Raw genomic sequence first — 14,379 nt, 5'->3', positions numbered from 1 at the left:
GATGCAGACAGAAGCCTGTACAGTATGAGCCAATCAGTGGCAGTAATGACAGAGCATGCGCTGTTACGCAAAAACCGCGATAGAGTGAAGCCGTGGAAGTCGAAGCGCGAAGTGGCGAGGGTTCACTGTATATAGTTGGCTTCCCATCAATTTCCCTCCTAGTTACACCCTGCCTAAGTAGCCAATGCCATGTGTCTGTATAGTCAGACTATTCGGATACTACATTGACTCTGTTGTCCATTCCACTAACCACACCCATCTTGTCTCTCTCAGTTAAGTGCTGCTGCTTGTTCCTACCCCCACCCCCACCCGCAGGAACCAATCAGTCTGAGAACAGACACTATTAATTCAGTTAGGGTAGCTCCCACCGTCAAACCTTGATGACATAAAACAGCGAACACACGAGTCTTCAGAGATGCTGTTGCTGCCTTCACAAATGCATTTCTTATGATTTCAGTAAAAGAGTTGCCCTTTGGGCATTCCATTTGTGGTACTATGAATCCACTCTAACGTGTCAAATTCCCTAGGAATTTGAATATATTCTATAGTATACCAAGATAGGTCTAGTATTTCAACTTGTTTCTAGAGCTGAAAAAGTAATTGAAGAATCTGTGTTTATTGGACCCTGTGGTAGTTACATAATTTTGTGTCAACTTGGTAAATAGTGTGTAGGGGTGGAGTCTAGCCTATCGATCAGGTCACAGCCCTATGATGTCTCCTTTTAGGTGTGACCTTCTCACAAGGAGGGTCCTCAGGACCTCTCTCTCTCTCTGCCCTCACCTTCATGCTGGAGAGCCACGCTGAAGTCTGCAGGAGTCCTGATATGAATCCACCCCCATCAGATTCACAAGACTTTGGCCCCTGCTGCGTGGACTCTTCCTGCATCACTACATGGGGCTTCATGAGTCTGAAGAGGGATTTATGAACCAGAATTGGACTTATGGACTAGTATCAGACTTGGGGGCTTTATTTGGACTGGGCTGGGGATATTTTTCTTACATACAATTACTTGATATAAAGCTCTCTTTTATACATATCTGAGTGTCCTTGCATTTGTCTCTCTAGTCAACCCTGCTTAACACAGGTCCATTTTAATAAACTCACACTAATCCAACCCAATGTTTTTGCTCCATTATCCACACCCATAATAACCATCCCCACATATATTCTCCAGGGTTCTGTCTATACATATTAGAAAACACTAAGAGTTCTTCAGGAGTGTAGTGCCCCTCTTACTAGTTCCTCTTTAGGGACTCACTGTGACATAAGCCTAGTTTACAGGTCTAAAAGTAATAATAGGAGGTGGGGGTGCTTCCTAGGAAGTATCTTATGAGGCCTTTGCCCCTTTGCCTTAACCTATACTCTAGATAAAGCCACAGATGCAGTGGCGGGATTCAGCCAGTTTGAATTTATTTGGCAGAACAAATACCTCATTTTCTGTTGAGTTTGGTGAACCAATTGTTCAAACGGCAATTGTAATCAGGATTCTTTCTAAGGAGGGTGTCTGGGCAGCTGCCAATGCAGAAATCACAAATTCACTCCTTACAATTGTTTTAGCATTCATCTGAACAACAGCATGCTCTAAGCAACTACTAAATCTAAGCTTATTGTAATGTTCATTCCTTCCATAGCTGATTTGGCCTTGATGATTGACATTTTAGATGAAATTTCTCTTCTTTCAAATGCATGGCAAGCAAGAAGTATAGGCCTAATAAAGGCTGAAAAATGTAGGAAAAGATCTACTAATGCATTTTAATTGGAAACATTCCTTTCAAACAGGAAAAGGTTCCATATGAAAAAAATTGGTAAATTAAATACTTCAGAAACCTTTAAAATATGGAATTCGTCGACACATTGATTTGCTGGGCTTCCTCAGGAAAAGCTTTAGATAACACTGTGATGCATTTATAAAAAAGAGTAATGAATTATGAACATTTAAAAGCAAGCTGCAGCCAATTTCAAGATAGGAATAAATTATAATTTCTCTCATTTTTTAATCCAGATTACTGGGATATTGACCTACTAGCTCCATGGGAAGCAGCTGAAGAGCAAATGCTTATAATTAAGGACTTTTTAATTGGCAAATTGATATTAATGATTGTCAAGATTTTGTGAAAATATGTTATAATATTGTCCCAGAATTATACAACTGCTGAAAGTGTTCAAAGAATTGGTGTAAGTTCAGCAGAAGTGGAGTTTTTTTCAAAGATGAATATAATATAATCAGAGAAGTTATCTGTTTCTAATATACCCAACACAATGACAACTAGTCTAATTGTCCAACCTCTGAGGGAATGGGATCCTGCTCCCACCCTAAAAAGATGGTGAAGGATAAATCACACAACAAGTGATGCTCAGATAAAGGCGAAGAATATTGGAAGTAAGATGCCAGTTAAGATGCGATAGGGCAATATCTCGAAAAACAGTTTTATTTGTTGTCTAGTAGTATTTAATATTTTTCATTAATATTTTAAAATCCTTTCTTATAACATCATCTGGTGTTTTGCACCTTTTCTAGTTTCCTTATTTATTAACCATATGAAATAATAAGCTGCCTTTTGTTTATCTTGGTTTTACACTTCAAATGGTCATTAGAGCAGTGGACCCTTTGTTAAGACATTTGAATCCCACCACTGCCCAGATGCCATATCACCACGCACCGCTGGGCAGTCTCCTGAACTCTGGGTGGGGCAGGATAATCATTGTCTGGAGTCGATTCACTTCTTTAGATTGGAAGGGTGGTTCTGCTGGCTGGAGAGACTCTATGTAATCACTGGGCTCAGTGTTCTTATCTTTCAGATGATCAGCCCATATGTGGCCAGGCAACTTTTCAGGGTCTCATTTCTGTTCAGTCAATGCCCTAACTTTAATATCAGACCTCTTTCTAGGTTCAGAATTAAGCTGTAATGGCAATTCAGCCACTCATATAATACAACTCTGGATGTGGTTTTCAGTGAGACCAGTTCAGTTACTGGAATTAGTAAGACTTTATTTCATGATATAAGTAGAAGTTTTGAGATCTTTTTTGCCATACATATCAGGCTTCTGAAGTTCTGAGTTCATCTCTTGCTGCGCCAGTTCATTTCAAAACATAGTACCAAGCAGCCAGTTCCCTGATGCTTCTCAATCTGAAAAAATGTTGAAATATGTTTAACACGTGATCACCTACAGCCTCACATCTCATCAATGCTTCATCGATTACTGGCTTTATTTGGTGTCTCAACTTTGCCACCTCACACTATGAATTAATGGCACCCTCTTTACTGATAGTGACAGACATCCATATCCACAGAGACAGAGGCCAAGTTTGTAGTACTTATAAGCCTAATAAGACTTGAAAACTAATTCAGAAAACCCATCGTTATGATTTTGTTTCTCTAGGACCACTCTTAGTACAGTGTGTTATGCTGGTTTTGTAGAGACGCAAAACCAGTAACATGCACACATGTTGTTGAAGTGAATAAATTCAGTGCTTCAAGTGTTTAAGCCAGGTAAGAAGCTTGAAGCATATTCTGACTTGTGTTGATCCATGGATTGATGAGCAGAAAGCAGGAAAATGAAACAGGAAGAACACCGGCTGGTAGATATAGAGCTAGATGAATTTGAGGTCACCCAAATGAATCCGTAGCTGGAAGTCTGCTGATGGCTCCTTGGATCAGCAAATGATATAACAGGCTGTCAATGATCCAGTGGAAGTAAGGAGCTAGCGTCAAACCACTATTAATGTATACTAAGAATATGCCACAACCCAAGTGGAATTCCCCTCCATTGTATAAAGAGTGATTAAGGAGTTGGTATGCCTACACTTCCAAAAACAACATGGCTGCTTCACAGATTTCATTTTGTAGTTAACTACATTAGGTTAAATCCTATAATAAGAGAATCCTGGCCCACCCACATTGTCATAAACACTGGCCATCACACCACCCTGTACTTTAATGTTATGGAGACTACCAAATGCAATTTTCTCTGTGTCATTAAGAAATTTTGAGTGCAGAGTGGAGACCCAAAGCCCATCTGTGGGAAATTGGACATCCCCTAACTGAATGGTTGTGGGGAGGAGATGAGTCAGTCAGGGTGCAGCATAGCACCAATGAAACATACAACTTTCCTCTAGTTCTTTAATGCTTCCTCCCCTCCACTATCATGACCCCAATTCTACCTTACAAATCTGGCTAGATCAGAGCATGTACACGAACACAGGGAATCCAGGACATATAAACCCCTCAGGACCAATGTTGAGAGTAGCCATACTGGGAGGGTAAGGGAAAGGTGGAGGAAGAAAGAGGGAACTGATCATGATGATCTACCTATAACCCCCTCCCAGGGGGATGGACAACAAAAAAGTGGGTGAAGGGAGACATTGGTCAGTGTAAGACATTAAAGAAAATAATTATCAAGGGTTCATGAGGGCGGAAGGGTTAAAAATGAGAACCTAATACCAAGGGCTCAAGTAGAAAGGAAATGTTTGGAAAATGATGATGGCAACAAATGTACAAATATGCCTGATACAATGGATGGATGGATGGATGTATGGATGGATGGATGGAAGGATGGATGGATGGATGGATGGATGGATATAAGTGTTGTATGAGCCCCCAATAAAATGCTTTAAAAAAAATAAATTTTTGTCCATAATGTGCCCTCAATGAGAGCAGGGATTTCAATCTTCTTTACTACTTGGGAATGATACTCCATGCTCATTGTAAGATTTGATATTCATGATAGCACAATATCCGAGGTATCACAGTTAACTTCTAAGTTCCTTCATTGTCCTGGTTTAACATTCGGATTATCGGCTTGATAATATGTTTCTGGGATTTGTTTTGTTGTTGTTGTTTTTAGTTTCATACATATGTGAATTTTGCATGCAAACCCAGAGACATAGGAGTGACAAACCTTTTAAAAAGAACAATAGTGTGAATATATTCAGCTTGCATTTTTCATTCTATACTCATATAGACTTAATGCTGATGCAGGAGCAAAACCACAGAGTAGCAGTTTCTTTGAATATTTTGTCTATGAAAAATTAAGAGTCTGGTTAACCAGGAGTATTAAATGTGTGCAAAGGCGGGAGCTGATAAAAGAGCAGGCTGTTTGAGAAGATAGTACAAGAAGAGGACCTGCAGCAGAGGCTCATCGGCTGGAGAACGCAAAGGAATACAGAGAAAAGTGGGGACTTCAGAGGAGCAGAAAGGACAAGTTTTACTTGACAAATACCTGTGGTCGTTCATGAGCTACAAAAGAAAGCATATATTTTAAAAGTGAATTCCATGGGCTATGACAAAACAGCATATAGAATAAATCTTTCAGGGTAAAACAGCCACCATCTCCTTTAGTGGGAACAGGACTCTCATGGGGAATTCCATTTTATTTTAATTACAGATTACTCAAACATTTTGAAGCATTCACATTGCAGAGAGAAGGACTATTAAAAAAACCCCAACATATTCCTATGTGTAATATATACTTATCTGTATATGTTATTGTTGATGATCAAGTTACCATCAAGCCACTGTACATAATGGAGAGGCCATCTCCAACAGGAAAAAGGTTGCCTGTTGTAAACCATATTCAAATGAGTTTGTATGCTAAGTTCATTGTTGAAGTCACTGTGCATTTTTATTTCTAAACTAGTGAAGTAATTTTCTAGCAATCTATTGGATAATGTACTGTTGTGATATATAGTGTTTTCATTGGTCAATTTTCAGAAGTGAATTATCAGACCTTTATTTCTATCTGTCTTAGTCTGGAAGTGCTACTGAAACCTATCCATAATAGATTAGTCTTTCGGTGTTTGAAATGCATAAGGCATAGCCTTCAGTATCATAATTGTTGTGCTGTTAGGTGCAATCAAGTTGGTTTTGATTCACAGCTATCTTATGCACAACCGAATCAAACACCACCTGGTCCTGTGGCATCCTCACAACTGAGCCCATTGTTGCAGCTACCGTGTCAATCAATGTTGTTAAGGATCTTCCTAATTTTCAATGTCCTTTTACTTTACCAGCAGCTCCGTGAGAGAGATGGGTCTTTCTGTTCCTGTAAACACTTACAAAAACTGACACTCATGGGAAGATTCTACCCTGTCCTATGGCGTGGCTTTGAGTCCACAGTGACTCGCTGGCAGTGTGTTGGGCTGTTTGGTTTGGTTTTCTAGTTTATCAAGCATGATTTCCTCTGCAAGGACTGGTATCTCCTAATAACATGTGCAGTGTACATGAGGTTGAGTCTGCCACCCTTGCCTCTAAGGAGTATTCTGGGTGTATCTCTTCCGAGACAGATTTGTTTGCTATTATGTTCTGGCAACCAATGGTTTCAATATTCTTCATCAGCATTGTAATTCAAATGCATTTGCTTCTTCTGCCCTCTTTCTTATTCAATGTCCGATTCCACATGGATATGAGGCCCTTGAAATACTATGGTTTCAAATAATTATAACTACCATTGATATAAACACTAATGACAAATGTAAGGACCATAATGCAAGGCATACACATACTACTAAACATAATGAAAAATATCCATACTATGGCAGACAAAATAAAGAACTGAGGCCTGTTAACATAAGACACTTATGCACAACAAGAGACTACATCGAAAGAGTAAACCAACAGATTGGGAAAAATATTCAGTAATGATACATAAGATAAAGGGCTTAGCTCCAGAATCTATAGAAAATGGCACAAGACATACATACACAGTTTACCAAAGAAAGCACCTAGGCAGCCATCAACCATATGAAGAGATGTTCTAGAATATCAGAAATAAGAGAAATATAAATTAAACAATGAGAGCCTTACATGAGTACTCGACAAAATTCAACAAAATAGAAAATAATAAATTCTGGGGAGGATGTGGAGAGGAAGGATTGCTTTTCTTACATTGCTGTTGGGATTTTATAATTGTAACAACCACTATGAAAATCAATATGGTATTTCCTTAACAAATGAAAATGCAAGTCCATTATGATCCATATACCCTAAAGACACAAAAACTACAACACAAACAGACATATGCACACCAATGTTTATCACAGCAATTTCCTTAATAGCCCAAACCTGGAAACAACTAAAAACCCCAATAATAGAGGAATGGATAAACAAACTCGGGTACATTCATACCATGGAATCTTATGCATCAATTAAAAAAAAAACATGACAACTCTCTTAAACAATGCAAGACATGGACAAAGCTAGAGAAAATTATGGTTTGAGATCTCAGTCCATCTTATAACGATGAAGATTTAATAACATCATTGTTATAAGGAAAAAAAAGAGAGAAGAAATTGGTTTATATACCAAGAAAGACTTTGATATAAAACCATAAGGCTAGGAACGGCACAGGAACAGGGATAGGGGAGGGATGGGTCACTGAGGGGGGTGCGATGTGGGAGCAAGGAAAAGAACCATAGGGAGAGAGACTAACAGGATATTGCTGATGCCATTTATTGAGTTGGGCCATGCAAATATGTACAGTATGCTTCTTTAAAAGCGAAACAAACAAACTAACAAACAATCCCTCCAGATTAATTTCTGTCAAACCTAAGCAGTGGTTTTAGTGGCTTAAAAACAGAGAGAGAGAGAGAGAGAGAGAGAATAATTGGATAATTGGAATGGACTTGGAGTCTTTAGTGACAAGTTCATCTTAAACAAACAAATTTTAATAAAGAAAATGCCATGGCTTGAGACAGGCTCACCTTCATCCTTAAAGTAACATCCATGCTTTTCAACACTGTGAAGAAGTCTTGTGCAGATTTATCCAATGAGCTGTGTCATTTGATTTTTTTGACTGCTGTTTCCATGTGGATACAAGCAAGATAAAATTCTTGACAATGTCACTCTTGTCTCACTTCTCATGATCTTACCTCTTGATCCAGGTGTGAGTATTTTGGGTTTTTTGCACATTGTTTTGTAATCTACATTGAAAGGTGCGATCCTTGATCTTCATCAGCAAGTGCTACAAATTCTCTTCACTTTCAGCAAGCAAAGTTGTGTCACCTGCATATCTCAGGTGGTTAATAAGCCGTCCTCCAATCCTTATGCATTGTTCTTCTCCAAATAGTCTAGTTTCTCTGATGATTTGCTCAGCATACAGATTGGATTAGTCTGGTGAGAGGCTATGACCCTGCCACACACTTGTCTTCACCTTAAACCGGGCAGCAGCTCCTTGTTCTGTGCGTACAACTATCTTTTGGTCCATGGACAGTTTCCACCTGAGCAAAATTGTGTTCTGGAATTCTCTTTCTTCTCCAGATTTTCCTTACTTTAGTATCATACTAGTATGAAATCCACTACCAAAGGGGAACCAGAGAGACTGTGGTGGTTATATCTACATAGATTAACATAATTTAGTTCATTTTCAGGAAAAGTAGGTAATCTTTACTTATTCTTATTATAAGCAGGTCACAGAAGTGCATAATCACTTAATATCTCTAAAATATTCCTTATTGGTAGTTATTTTTTAATATCATTTTAGTGGTATTTTAGAAGATAATTCTATCCAAAGCTATACAACTAAATATAGACAGTCAATAAAACTATATTTATTTATTTCTGTGATTATCTTTACATGGAGATACCAGAGAATTTAAAGCTTTGGAATATTGCTTACTGCATTTCAAACAGTGTTCTACATTGATAATAACATACATTCTTAGGTAACAATTCAACATCTGTATTCTTAACTCCTTCTGGGTTTTGTTCTTTTCTATATCAGAATAAATATAGAATTTCAAGTGCATTTGAAGCAACCTTAAATGAATACTTATTAAATAACATTATATAGCCATAGTAGCATATTGATTTATATAATTCCAGTGACTGAAACTCCAAAGACTGAAGCATCATATACATTTCCAGAGGGATATTATGCTATATGAAGAGAACATTAAACCAGAGCACAGGGGTGGCTTTATAGCACAGTTTCTATAGTTCTCCATGCTTCTTGATCTAGAAGTTTCAGTTTCCACTATAAAATTAATGAAATATGCTTCCCCATCTGAATTTTTGTGGTTGTTAGGAGGTTTAAACCAATGAGTGCTGGGTAGTGGAGAAGTACTATTATATAACTTCTTTATGAAATAATTTTTTTCTGTTTATGCTTTCTATTCTTAGGTTAGCACAGTTGATGTAGTTCTTGAGAAAATAATTAAATTTAAACTATTGCTCCTTAATCTCATCTGCCTTGCAAAATTACAATGAATTAAAGCAAATAAAGCATAAAATATAATGAAAAAACTGGGAAATGTATTCCCTTTCCTTAATTCCATAGAATGACAGCAATATGAAATATTAAAGAACAGCAAAATAGTGTTACGGTTATTAAGAATAGTTCTTAATATTTGTCATCATTAAGTGTTCATATTCTCATGTTACATGAAGTCTGTTTTAAAAGCTCAGATTAGAGTAAAAAAAAAATACTTTATTGGGTCTTTCTCAGAGACTCCATAGAAAAGAAACACAAACCACCATTCCCTAGAGCTAAGCATTGGATTTTAACATGATAAGTAATCTTTAAGGGTTTATTGGCTCCTACAATTTATGTCCCTCAGCAAGTGATATTCCTGATAACTGTGAAGCTATTTAAAGAACGCATTTCTCTCCAGTTTATACACATTTGCTAAATATTAAAGCCTCCAATAAGAAAAACAAAATATGTTTTTTCTTCTTATATAGAAAATTAATGAGGTGTTCTCAGGAGACCATATTCATTTTGCCAACTTACAATTATTCCCCTATAATTTATTGTGTATTATACTGAAGAAAAATCTATGTTCTTATAGTTTCAGATATTGTAGTTCATAGCAACAGCTTAGAGAATATGTGACAAAACTATTGAATATAGAATTTCTTTAGCAATCAGGACATTCTGAGACAAGAATCAAAGAAATAAGTGAACTTCAGGGGAAAATGAGTAGCAGTGGCTTCAGAGAAAGTCCTTTGGAGAAATAACAAAAAGACGATCAACACTGACTTAGTTATACGAGCCTTTCAGATAATAAGTCCTTTCTGACATTTGCTTAATTGTCTTTATGATAATATTCTATAAATCTAGAGTAGTGGATATTATTTAAAGTCAAAGGAGATTCTAAATTGACTCGAACCCACACATACACCTACACATCTCACACAGATTCGGTGCTTATCACTTTGTGAGTGTGTCCGCCACAGGGAATTCACTTCTGTCTTCATAAAATCAAACTTAGAACCTGCAAGTTTGGTTTTAGTCAGAAAAGGAGGGAAATGCCTTAAATGCTAGCATTCTGTTCTAGAACGTTATGCAGTGATGGAAATACTCTGTTCCTATTGGAGCTCTCTACGACTGTAGCCCCTATGGCATATGGCTATTGAGTATGTCAACGATGCCCAGTATGGCAAATGAATCGAACTTTTATTTTATTTAGTTACGTTAAGTTCAATTTATATAATCACATGTGAGCATTAGCTGGCATTTTTGCACAGGATAGTATATTGGTTATAGACTTCTGTACCTCATGGTTTTCCCAAGAGTGGGTTGCTGCCTTACAATTCTATCAGTGTGATACTTTATACTGGATATACATGAAACTAACCCAATATTAACATTTTAACACCATTTTGATGGTTTTAATATGAGCAAAACTAACAAGTGCTATAGCTCAAGTGTGGGTTCACAAATCTTTCTATATACTATGCAGCACAAGTACAGCCACCTGAGTCATGGTCAATTAATATGGCCTTTTGAGCCATAATTCCTTATGTGAAGTAATTCTGGACTTCATGAGCTTTTGGGTATAGTCCAATTTGGAGGGCATATTCTTGTAATGAACAGGAATAGGGTGAAATTAAAACCTGACCTTAGTGGCCCCTTGGTTTGCTTTATGCCCTTGTTTTGGACCCTTGGTTTGCTTTATTCCATCTTTAAGACCCTACCTTAGAACCAGACATGAACTAAGTCATACTCTATGTTTCCTTGATGACATGTTTATGATTTCTTTTCAGAACTGGGTTTGAAGCAAGCCACACTGATTGTTTTTCTTGGAAATATAATGGTGCTACCATAAAACCCCACATATTCGTTGTCTCACCTGGAAAGCCAGACCTCTGTTTCTCTGACTGACCTTAGGTAGAAACAAGATGACCTGCTATGGTTTGGGGGGGCATTTTTGACTTCTGGATCTAGACCCTGTATTTGGTTACCTTCCACCAGGCCCTGGGATGTTGGACTAAACAGCAGTCACAACCATGGGAGATACTTTGTCAAAGTTTCACAATTTCTGTGGGATGTTTCAGCAAATTGCAGAACCTAAAGACATGAGGGAATACACTTAAAGGAGGAGTGGGGTTAGAGGGGAGGAATTGAGCAAAGTGATATCTTGGAAGAATTAGACATTTGGGATATCTTCAATTGCTAACTCGGTGGACCTGGTCTGGTTTTAATTCTTACAAAAGAAATTATTGGGTTGGAGATAAGGAAGGTGAAGGGATTTGGGGGGTAAACAATGAAGGCTGGAGTGAGGAGGGAACACTAGAACTGACTTTGATTACAAAAATCAGTATAAAGTTGATTTAACCGTGGGGGGTGTGATTGTTCTAAATTTTACTGTGATAATGATTGTACAACTGTTCTTGACTGAATGAACCATTGAATTGTATACTATGTATGATATTGGCACCTGTGCCAATAAAAATGTCAAAAAAGTATTTTTAACTAGGGGAAAAAAGAAAGAAAGAAAAACAAATTATTACCACCCCATTTAAACTTGAATTTACTTAAGACTTTGAGAAACAGAATGGGAATTGGCCCAGAGGATATATTAATCCCAATCAGTTATTCCCGGAAGACACTCGGTGAAACTCTAGATTTATAAGGAACAGCCAGAAGTTTTGTTATCAAATTAGTTGTAAGTACTTGGGATAAAGGAAGCAAGCCAAACAAGCTTATTTATTGCAGGATTTCTAACAGATTGAAATTCTAATGTGTTCAGAATTTCTAAACAGTGTAAGATGTGCCAAGGTTGTTTTAGTCCCTCAATTTATTTGACCAGGACTTACTTAGATTTTAGAACTAGATAGTTTTTAGCCAAGTATACTTTGAAAAATAAATATGTTGATAGTGTTGTTTATAAAACAAAACAAAACAAACTCCTATTATTAACTCTGGGGAAAGCAGTCTTATCAAAAGAATTTCCAGCTGTCTGCATTACATGTATGCTAGCATGTTTTTCAATGGCTCCCTTAGTGGTCATTATCTAATATTCAAATTCTCAGTTTCAAGCCAGAGTTTTAGAATTCAAATTCTAACATTGTTTCTTCCAGCTTTAAGAACTGTGAAGTCTGAAATTTACCTCGCTTATATGGTAACAGGTTAGCTTTTCACAATGTTATAGATGCTGACATAAGACATGAAACACATGATTTAGAGACAGACTACTTATTAGTACAAATGGGCAGTATGAATTTCATGTTCTTATCAATCCCACTTGCCCCAATGCCATGAGTGCTATGTAGAGAAGTCCAAGTGGATGCTACCCAGACAGTGCCTGTAAGTCACAAGGGAGGAACTGTCAACTTTGGAAACCTTCTGTCTCATAAAAAAGTTATTGTCAGAAGTATCCAAAATTTACCCTGTAGGAGGGCATTATCTTTATTAACCTAGTTAGGGATTACGTCACCTAGACACTACAGGTGGATTCAAACCTGTCAATCAAGATCAATCTGATGACACTGCCAGATGAACAGAGGTGATCTCAGAGCCTATCAGACTTCCTGCTTGCTCTAACTCTGCCTGCCTCAGGGATGGGCCCAAGTTGTCTGCCTGACCCTGAGAGCTGCCAGAATCCTACCCTGTTCCCACAGACCTGGGATCCAAAAACCTCTACATCAACCAACCTTTGATCTTTCTGCTTCCCAGTTCACTATTTGAATCACCGGCATGTGGCCACATGAGTCTGAAGAGGGACTTGTGGACTTAAGTTGGACTGGGCCGTGGTGTCTTCTGGCAATATGATCATTTCTTGTTATGAAGCTAAGTTTTATACATAGATGAGTGTCACTAGATTTATTTCTCTAGATAACTCTGTCTAACACACCTAGAAAAAAACAAGTATGCCCTTTGCACTGGAGAAAGACACTGTCTTTGTCTTCCAAGGCTGTTTTCTACGCCAAAATATTTGAAAAGATAGTTTGGAACAAAACATAATTAACAATCCGTATTCATATGAAGTGCAGAAATTCAGAAAACTTGGGGGAAATCTTTTCCTCAACTCTATTGCCATTGAACCTTTGCTGGAAAGAACAATCTATTTCTTAGAATTTTTGAAGGAATGTTCCAGGATGAGAAAACAAAACTCTATTCAGTAAAAATAAAGAAACTTACTGTTTTCTTTGTTTATGTTTATAGTATTCCCATAATGGTATTTTTTAGACTAAGATCACTAGAGAAGCAAAAACAATGATGGTTATCATATATATATGAATGATAGTGAGAGATTTTTATAAAGTAAAAGATTCACACAGTTGTAAAACAGGCATGTTCAATCTGTGTTTTGTGGCTCAAATGTTAAGCTAGAGCTTTTCCTGACTCATGTAGCTTTAGGGCTGGAAAAATTCAACATCAGCAGGGTGAACACATCCTGATATCAGACTGCAGAGGCAGATTAATCTACAGTCAACAGGATAGATGTCAAGCCAAATGGCAAGCCACTGATGGATTCCCAGGTCCCCAGGCAAAATAGTAGGCTGTTGGTTCAAGTCCAAAGAAACAGATGTATTAGACCTCCCCCAAAGAAAGCATTCTTTGCTTCAGTGTCCATATATAGGAAGTAGGCCACAACCCTGAAGAAATTTTCTTTCAATTGTATCAGGGATGAGTGGAGTAAGGAGTTTGCATTCCACTTTTATATTCTTATAACTGATTAGCTACTGTTGAGGAATGGATCAAAATTAGAAGAAACGGATGCAATCACCAATTAATAATTGAGATTTGAAAAGTACAAATATGAATTTAGGAAAATTGGAAGTCCTAAAAATGAAATGTAACACATAAACATTGATATCCTATGCATTAGTGAGACAAAACGGACTAGTATCTGACATTTTGAATCAGAATGGTTTACTATGGTTTACTATTCAGGAATGACACAATCAAGAGGAATGTCATTACAGTAATCCTCTAAAAGGATATTTCAGGATCTATCTTGAAATATAATGCTGTCTGTTATAGGACAATGTCTACCCACATACAAGGAAATCCAATAATTTAAACTATTATTCAAATTTATGAACCCGCCATCAAAACTAGTGATAAAGAAATAGAGGAATTCTACCAATATCTTTAGTCTGAAATGGATGAAATATGCAATCAAGATGCAACAATAATTATTGGCTATTGGCGTAA

General features: G+C 37.3%; 1 pseudogene; it reads right to left on the bottom strand.

Annotated features, from left to right (window-relative positions):
• LOC101652838 overlaps nt 1-885 on the bottom strand; it is a 45,777-nt pseudogene extending 44,892 nt beyond the window's left edge.
• Nucleotides 886-14,379: the final 13,494 nt, after the last annotated feature.

Source organism: Echinops telfairi, unplaced genomic scaffold, assembly GCF_000313985.2.
Source record: "Echinops telfairi isolate 266 unplaced genomic scaffold, ASM31398v2 ScPeMD7_6;HRSCAF=24_1, whole genome shotgun sequence".
In the NCBI taxonomy this organism is placed as follows: Eukaryota; Metazoa; Chordata; class Mammalia; order Afrosoricida; family Tenrecidae; genus Echinops; species Echinops telfairi.
The sequence above is the reverse complement of the archived record's forward strand: the minus strand, read 5'-3'. Positions and strand labels throughout refer to the sequence as shown.